The 8,620-nt window shown below is 40.1% G+C and overlaps 1 protein-coding gene across 1 annotated transcript in view; it reads right to left on the reverse strand.

Annotated features, from left to right (window-relative positions):
* Positions 1-8,620, reverse strand: part of CDC73 (cell division cycle 73) — a 102,494-nt gene that overhangs the window by 31,520 nt on the left and 62,354 nt on the right. The window lies entirely within an intron of this gene.

The following is an 8,620-nucleotide window of genomic DNA, read 5'->3' on the forward strand; positions in this document are numbered from 1 at the left end:
AAAAAAAAACCAACAACCTAATAATGCCCGAAACACAACCACAAATTAAAACCTGGTTTGTACCCAGAGAACAAACAAGACAACATGCATTAAATTTTCAGTTGTCTCCATTTCAGCATGTTCTAAAAGCCTGGCTCTTTGCCAAAAGTAATGCAGCCTTTGGACAGGGCTGATTTCCTTCAAAAAGCAATCACAATATTAATCACCACCTAACAAAGGCACCTGGGACACAAAAGCATTCTGGTCACACATCACAGAYTCATATATTGAGGACAAACAATAGAATATATACTCTATTTCCATCACAGCCACAAAGCTTTCTACTTGTGTGCTTCTTGAGAAACAGAGATGGTTAAAGAATTGCCTTCRAGGTTTTTAGTGCTAGCGTGGCCACAATGGAATCTGTGTGTTACTGCTACAATACCAGACACCAAAGAGATTGTGCAAACTGCTATTGGTGTCCTGGAGAAACATATCATTCATGCTGCCCTGCTGGAGCATCTAAAAGCTGATGATGTTACATGCCCATATCAAAAACTAACTGTAGTGGCAATAAATCATGCATTAAGTCAAAATACAGGAAGGCTTCTGGCTGTATCGCACAAGAGGAATTTTTCCATTTGGCCTTCTGCCTCTACTTTCAGCTTCCTTTGGCATTATATCTAAATTCCCCATTATTCTTCTCTCTTTAGCAGAGAAGATTAAATTAAGCCCTTCTCAAAGCACTAAGATGACAGCATTCAACTTTTATTTTTTCATTTTAYACACAATCCATACACTAGATAGACTATCTCCGAGCTTCTAGCATTGCATTAGGAGACCTGCTTTATCACAAGACTGTTCCCAGTTGTACTTTTGATAGGGCACAAATGCATCCTCTTAAATAAAGGTCAACTGACAAGGTCTCCCATAGTCCCATCCTATTCAAGGATGAGGACAGGATAAGGGCTCTGCAAAACCAGCAAACTTTAGGATCTTCCTCTYACCCTGGGATGTTTGCACACCTACACATACACAGGCTTCATCTATTGCTGCAAAAAAATAACCCCTGACTAAATGAGCAGACTCAAAAGYGCATCCTAAAACAGGTTCTGAAGTTTTCCAATGGCTGTGCCCTCCCACTTTCCACACACAAATTCATCTTTAAGAACTTCCCGCTGTGAATAACCACCTGAGATGACAGACTCTGCCAGTCAGCACCTGCACAGGGAGGTTCACTACAGCCATTATTTCTGCTCCTCACATGTTAGCAACTATCAGTCATCCATAATGATCCTGGGGGTTTCACAKTTTATCTGAAGGAAATCTGCCATGAGCAGCAAGACCTCCTCAGCTCCTCTTCCACCCTCACATCTGTCCTGGTACTCCAAATAGCTGTTTCACCTTTGAAAAGTCCAATGTCAGTGATAAAAAATAAATAAGATTTTTTTTGTGTTGCAAAGTAAAATCCTCTCGCTGGAAAAATGAACACTTATAGGAAGGAGAGGAAATAAAATGAATAAACCACTAAGAGTAGACAATGTTTTGGAATAGAATTAGGCTTTCAATGCCAAGATTTCAATGAGAGGGAAAAAAAAAAAAAACCAAAAACACCACAAAGTGTAACAAGATTCCTCTGTTATGACACCCTGGAACTTTCTGTACGTGCTTAGGATGGCTTTACCAGTCACAAACAGCTTCAATTTCATAGAGACTCATCCAATAACTTCCTTCTCTTAGCTGGGTCGTGCTCTACTTTTACAAGAAAAACACCAAAACAAAATAGCAGCATCACCTTTGGAGCAAGGGCAGCAGAGTAATTCCATGTGCAGTCAACGGGCTGATAATAAGTACACAGACCAGAGACCTCACACTTTTCTATTTATTCCTGTGCTTCCAAAAGAGTTTGAAAATGGAAGAAAAAACAACTATTCAAGAGTTAATACCAGACTACATATTTYTTCCTGACTTCACAGCCTCTGCATTGGCACATTCTTGGGGAATGAATATGTGCCTGTTCCGAAGGAAGAGCAAAAATCCTTATCTCCTCCAACAGACATTTCTGTCACTGACTAGTGCCTACTTGGAAGAGACACATCTGAAGGCACTACCACTAGCAAAACAGTTCTAAAAAAAGCCCCAACTTATTACTGCCCTCAGATCTCAATCAGCTGCGATCAGATATTCCCAGGTAGCACATTTTCCATKGGAGGCGATGGAGGTGCCTCAGATTTCAGGTTTTCCTCAGCTCAGGGCAGCTTTGCAGAAGCAGCGCTCATTCCCTGGCCAGGCCAGCAGGACTCGGGGCATGGCACTGCCACCAGCATGGAGCTGCTATTCTGTTTTCAGCTCCTGCAGGACCTCCTGGATGCCTCAGCATTGTCTGGAGTTTTATTCTGGCACTGGTCCCACCCAAGCTGCCATGAGGAGGAGAGCAGAGATTCCAGAGCCCTGCTCTAACCTTTGCTGCTGCATCCAGCATTTCCCACTTTACTGACAGATCTCCTTGCTCGCCCCTTCCCCTCACACACCTCACATAAGTGACATTTAATGACACAGAATAAAAATCCTGTTCCCCTCTTGTCATTAGGCAAACACAGCATAAGCGTAGAGACAGTGGGACACCATACAAAAAAAAAAATAATAGAAAGAGAAGAGAAAAACAAAGAAAATGGCAAATGTAAATTTTTCACAGTAGGGAAACCTTTTCTTTATGAGGTGACCTAGATTCTCAAACAAAGGGATTCCCTTTCTGTACTGTATCCAGACCTTATTYAATTAAATAGGAATTTTTATTCTATTTTACTGCTCTGCTTGTTTACCTAGAAATGCAATAGAAGGAACACCAAGGCAAAGAGTAACATGGAGATCCAAAGGTGTGAGGGAAAGGAAAAAAAAACAGCCAGAGAAGAACTGGGTCATTTGGTCTCACCAACAGTTCAATCTTTTCATCTGCAATGTAAACCATAATACTTGTATATGAATTAAGCATTAACCAAAAMTTAYAGAAAAAGCATTTGTAGAAAATCCAAATATTTGGTTACACAAATCCTCAAGAGGAGAAGACTTAAAAGAATCAACAATATGCAACCCATCATCCAAGATCATGAGGTTTTGTGGGGTTTTTAAGAGGATGACAGGTTTTTGAATGTTTTTAAGAAGTGGGGTGTTTTTTTTAGATGACAGATGCTCCCTGTAAATTTACTTTAGTGAGACAGATCAGTGAGAAAAATCTTTGCAGATGCTGATTATTATAAGATTATATACCTAGCAGAAAAACATTATCTTGAATTTTAGGCCAATTGTTATGGATTCAGCGTTATTATATTAAATACACCCAGTATTTTTTCTGTTACAGATACACCTCCTTACAGAATTAATATTATGTCTTGAGGTGGACAAGATGCAAGAGAGCCATCTCTGATTTCTTCTTGTGTTAGAAGCCACTAAATTACAGAAAATAAACCACCTGGAGTTTGAGTTTGAAATATAGCTTGAGATAGCAGAAAATAATAAAAATTCTCTAGTTCTCAATCAATATTCTCTGTCATTTAACATAATACAAACCAGACTCTGAGGATTTCCTCTAAATCATGTATTTGAGGACTAGGAGCCCTGGTTACTGACTCTACATTAGTAATTTATGTGAAAAAAAAAATCCTCAGGCTCATGAAATTAATCTAGAGTCTTACACAGATTACAGAAGGAATTATGAACACAGTTATTCTGACAAAATCCATGATTTCCACAGCAGAGCTTCCTTTTCCTTGGAAGCCACTCAAGGAACAGTATAATTTAAGTTTAATGTGAACTTCAAAAGTGGAAAGTCTGCAGCTGAATCTGCACTGACTGGGAACTACAGCAAGYTGAGGGAAACATGAGGGTGGAAAAACATCAGGTAAAAGCGGGGACACGTCCCCGGCTGGCCAGGCTGGAGCAGTTCAGTCAGACTGGGTGATGTGCACAGTGTTCAGAGGAAATGCAGCTCCTCCAACATGTCAAAAAAAGGGCAGCAGGTAATTGCTCTTAAAAGGGGATTTATTCTCCATTTTATGATCCAGGTTTTCTGTCRGCTATGAACAAATATTGCTGAAATTTATTACAGGGATAGGACCTCTTGAGTCACTGGAGAAATGGGGGGTTTTTCCACAGACTTTGTTGGTTTTCCTACTTTACGTATCTGCGCTTGAAGAAAAGGATTCAGGCATTTAAGGCACTTGYTAAATCTTTGTTATTTGTGCTGTAAACCCTTCATGCCCCCCAGAATTAGCTGTAAATGAGGATACCTACAGGATGGAGCTGCAGGAATTAATACACTAAAGCTGCTGAGGAAATGTGACAGATGGAAAGAGTCTGCACAGGTCTCAACCCCAAGTCWCAGGAAATTCTGACAGCTCTGTAARTCCACTTCTTCAATTTCGCATTATTTAACATTCGCTAAGCAAATGCATCACCCATTTCAATATCCAGAACTTTTGAGGCTGACAAATTATTCTTGTACAAAAAGTACACATGGGGAAAAACTTAGTGAGCAGATGAACAGTTGGAGTTGCTAATCTCTTAATTGGTCTCACACAAAAAAAAAAAAAAAAAAAAAAACCAACAAAACCACAACTATCTCTGTAGCTCATCCAGCAGGGGAGAGTGCAGGGCAGGATGTCTGCAGCCTTTGGTGAACCTGATGGGCCAAGTCTCTTTAAATCATTGGGAGAGAAGTGTGGGATGCCTCGAGAGCCTGACGATAGCCTGAGGGAAAAGGGGTGGAAAAGGAAGGAATCAGGCAGACAGAAGAGCTGGACAGGTGGCATCTGGAAATCCATATTTTCCTTCCTAGGCATGAGAATTGGTGCCTATTACCCCCAACAGAATGCCATCTTCCTGCCCTGAGATCGGATATCTAACACCACTTCCTCCCCAGGAGTCTCCCTTTCTGTAAGAATCRGAGCTTTTCCTTCTAATTCTCGTGCTGGGGATGAGAGGATGGGTGTAGGGGAACCTTGATCATACAGGTGGATCAAACAATCCACGAGGGAGGGAAGGGGGAAGCAGCAGCCCATTTCCCACGGTGCTGGTTTAAACAGCCTCGCAATGTTTGGTTCTTGGGCTGCTTGGCCTCCTCTCCCTGCTGTGCTGAATCAAAGCTTCATAAAGTCCCTGCTCTTCTCTGAATGCAAAAGCAAAGCTTGTGACAGGCAGGAAATATTACTGCTGGCACCGGCTCGTCAGTGCATCAGGGGAGAACCATGCAACCAAAAATCCTGCACAATACTAATGAAATTATGTTGTCCATYCCCTGGAAGAGTAAAATCTGCATGTAGCACTGGAGATATGCAATAATTGCACGCAAAGCCTTGAGGAAAACATGAAAATTCAGAATACAGAACTAAAAAAGARGATATGATAAAGCTAACAACACAATATTAAAGAAAGAAACAAGTCTGGACAGTAGACCAATACACAAAATTTGCATAACACACAAAATCAAAACTGAACCAAAGCCAGTTTGTATTTTGGCTTGTTGAGAGAATTTTGAAGCACTCCAAAGCTGTGCTCCTCTAAGGAAGCTGTGATAGGAGGAGGGACTGAATTTTAGCTGGATACCTAGAACATCAGTTTGCTTAATAAAAAATAACAAGCTTTAAAATTATAGAACATCTCCTTCAACGTTTGCAAAGAAGCACCCTCCTGACTTTAAAACATCACTTGGACTTTCCCTTCTCTCACAACTCTGTGATGTGGGGGATGTGCTTGCATTCCTCATTGAATGATACATAACAATAATCAAGTGCTCATCAGCATAAAACCCCACACATGTTTCACATTAACTGAGAACATTTCCGAGGTCTGTAAATTGATCTATATTGCTGCATTCAAGTTCTGAAGTTATGACACAAAAATTAAGGAAATCACCAAGTTTATGGCTTGGGTTTATTAGAACAGAGTGCAAAACTTCGACCATTTATTAAAAAATGCATCAAGTGTAAAGCTGGGTTTCCCTACCAGCTAAGCAATGGTGAAAATCTCCTAAGGAAAATAAGGCAGGCAATAGTGACACTTGTGGTCATTTCTAGATTGCTATTTTTCATTCACTTACAAACATAYTTGGGATAGCTAAGAGACATGCTGSGATGAYGAAGTGGCCAAGCACATTCCGAGTATTTGCCAACCCTGCCTCCACTCTAGCTGAACTTACTGGAGAAGTATTCTTTTTGAAGGAATGAGGAGCATGGCCACCGGCCATATACGTAATAATTCTTAACATGGAAAATTAAAACTAAGCATTTATGACACTCTRCATTAACACAGTTCCCGAAGGTAAAAATAAAGCTTAAAAGTAAGAATAACCAGCCTTGAAAATGTTGCCATTCATCATTGTGAACTGTCACTTGAAAGGTTTTCAACACATTACAGCTGATATAATACTACGTTTTACTATGATAAAATGGAATAAACTTTGCAAAGGACTCATGGAGTACCAGAAAGCACAGTCCATAYGGGAACAGTGATAGGCCAGCTATGACCTAAGTATTTAAACTCTCATGGGGCTTGTGCCACCAGGCAGGAGTGACCAACAGGACATCCTGACTACTGCACTTATTCCATTCTGCCAATGTTGTTAAGACAGAATTTTACTTAATGGCCCAACCTATGAGTTCACTATAAAACCAGTCAGACATGAGCCTGTTGACACCCTCTAAAAACGACAYGTTTTTCAAGTTTTTTCACTAAATATTCCAAACCTACACGTGTTTGTTTTGCACAGGTACAYTTTGCTCAGTTGCCAGCTGTGACAGGCACAGGTTCCTGTCTCCTCTCACTCCCTGTCTGACTGAGCTTGGCAGGACCCGCTGAGCGCTCCGGTAACTCCGCCTGTTCCTCACACAGCCTGTACATCTTCACTTACTCCTTGTAGTCTTAATAGGTGGCAGCATTTCAAACACTAACATTGCAGCTTCTAATTTGGGATGTAACCATAGTAACATTACAGAACACATTACTCCCTGCATGGAGAACAAGCAGTCCGCTGACCCTTTGCGCTGAAATAAAGCTCATTCCAACCTCCAACCCAGCAAGATTACCAAAACCTGCAGGTCCTATTTCCAGGGCAAAGCAAGACCTCCCCTCCTGAAATACCCCCAAAGGCACAGGATCATGGAAAAGTAACAAAGAATAAAGTGCTAGAAAAGGAAAGGAAATTCTTCACAAAACTTTGAGTCTAAAGCTAGAGCAGTCACTCCAATGGAAAACAGTACAAAAATCAAAGTTTTTTCCTACTTTTCTGCAAGACGAGCAAAGACCTGCTCATCCTTTATTAAAAAAAAAAAAAAAAAAAAAAAAAAAAAAAAAAAAAAAATTTTTTTCTAATTTTTAAAAAAAAAAAAAAAAAAACTCTCAAAATTTATAAAAAAAAAAAAAAAAAAAAAAAAGACAATGAACAAAAGAAATTGGTCATAAATATTTAAGAATTCAATACTCAATTTGTTCACAAGGCAATATGACATTTTTCACACATATCAACAGACAACAGCTCTGCCTGAACTTTACAGGCTACACACAAGGGATATGGCCATTTAATTAAAAGCCAAAGCTGATGTCTGTTCCCTTCTAAATTTACTTTCAAAAGGATTCTATTTAGAAAAACAGCCCCTGGGATTTTTCTGTACCTTTAATATTTACTAATGAGCAATTACAGAAAAATTAAGACAGCTCTGCCCCCTCCAATACATCAACATCCTACAGCTCCCAAGCTTTAGGGGCTACACCAGGTACAGTGAAGCAGTAGCAAAAGGAGTTGAAACAGTTTTTAATAATCATTTTGTTGATATTTGAACTCACTTCCCACATCCAAGGTTACATGTGTTATCAGAAAATTCAAAACTCAGAGGCAGATTTAGATGTTGGTGTTTGACGAAAGCATTACTTCCTTCTGCTGAGGTCACAGTGGGTGCACTGACATGAATAACCCGCTTGGTTTCCGACTCCCAGCCCAGAGTGCAGCAAAGGGGAGGACTCCTGGCCACACTCTCGCACATTTGTGCACATCAGCACAGGCTACACAAAATTCTGGATATGTACAGGGCACGGAGAAGAAAGCTTTGTGTGTCTAAGTGGCAAATTGAGYAGTCTGGGCATATATGGAACTTTTCCATGTACTGATTCTCAATTATTCATGAAGGTCCCAGATCAGCAAGTGGTGCTGGACACAGGCCCTGTTCTCATGCTGCACCCTCACACTGACCCSTCCCCTCCAGTTTTTAAACACTGCTTTTTTTAGAGTGGAGGACATACAAAGTCTTTACTGATATGCACTTTATATTTATAATTACTATTTTTAAAATATGCTCATGATCCTAAAATGTCCTCAGATAGGATTAAAGGATTTGTGGAAATTGTTATTAGGTTAGGAAATGCTTGCATTACAAACAAGACTAAATTAATAGAGAAAGTTAGTGTACACAGATGATTTAGTTAGGAGGATCTAAATCTGATTACGTTTCTAGTAAATTATCATAATATGCATCTAGAATAATAAAACACACTGACTGCCTGGGGAAGCCTTATTTCCCAGTGAGGGACATGCCTACACCCAAACCTACAAATCAGACACACCAGATAAATTACAGTTTCTTTACCCTTTGGC

The sequence above is a fragment of the Malurus melanocephalus genome, unplaced genomic scaffold, assembly GCF_030028575.1.
Source record: "Malurus melanocephalus ecotype Western Australia unplaced genomic scaffold, MMel_1.1 scaffold_305, whole genome shotgun sequence".
Classification (NCBI taxonomy): Eukaryota; Metazoa; Chordata; class Aves; order Passeriformes; family Maluridae; genus Malurus; species Malurus melanocephalus.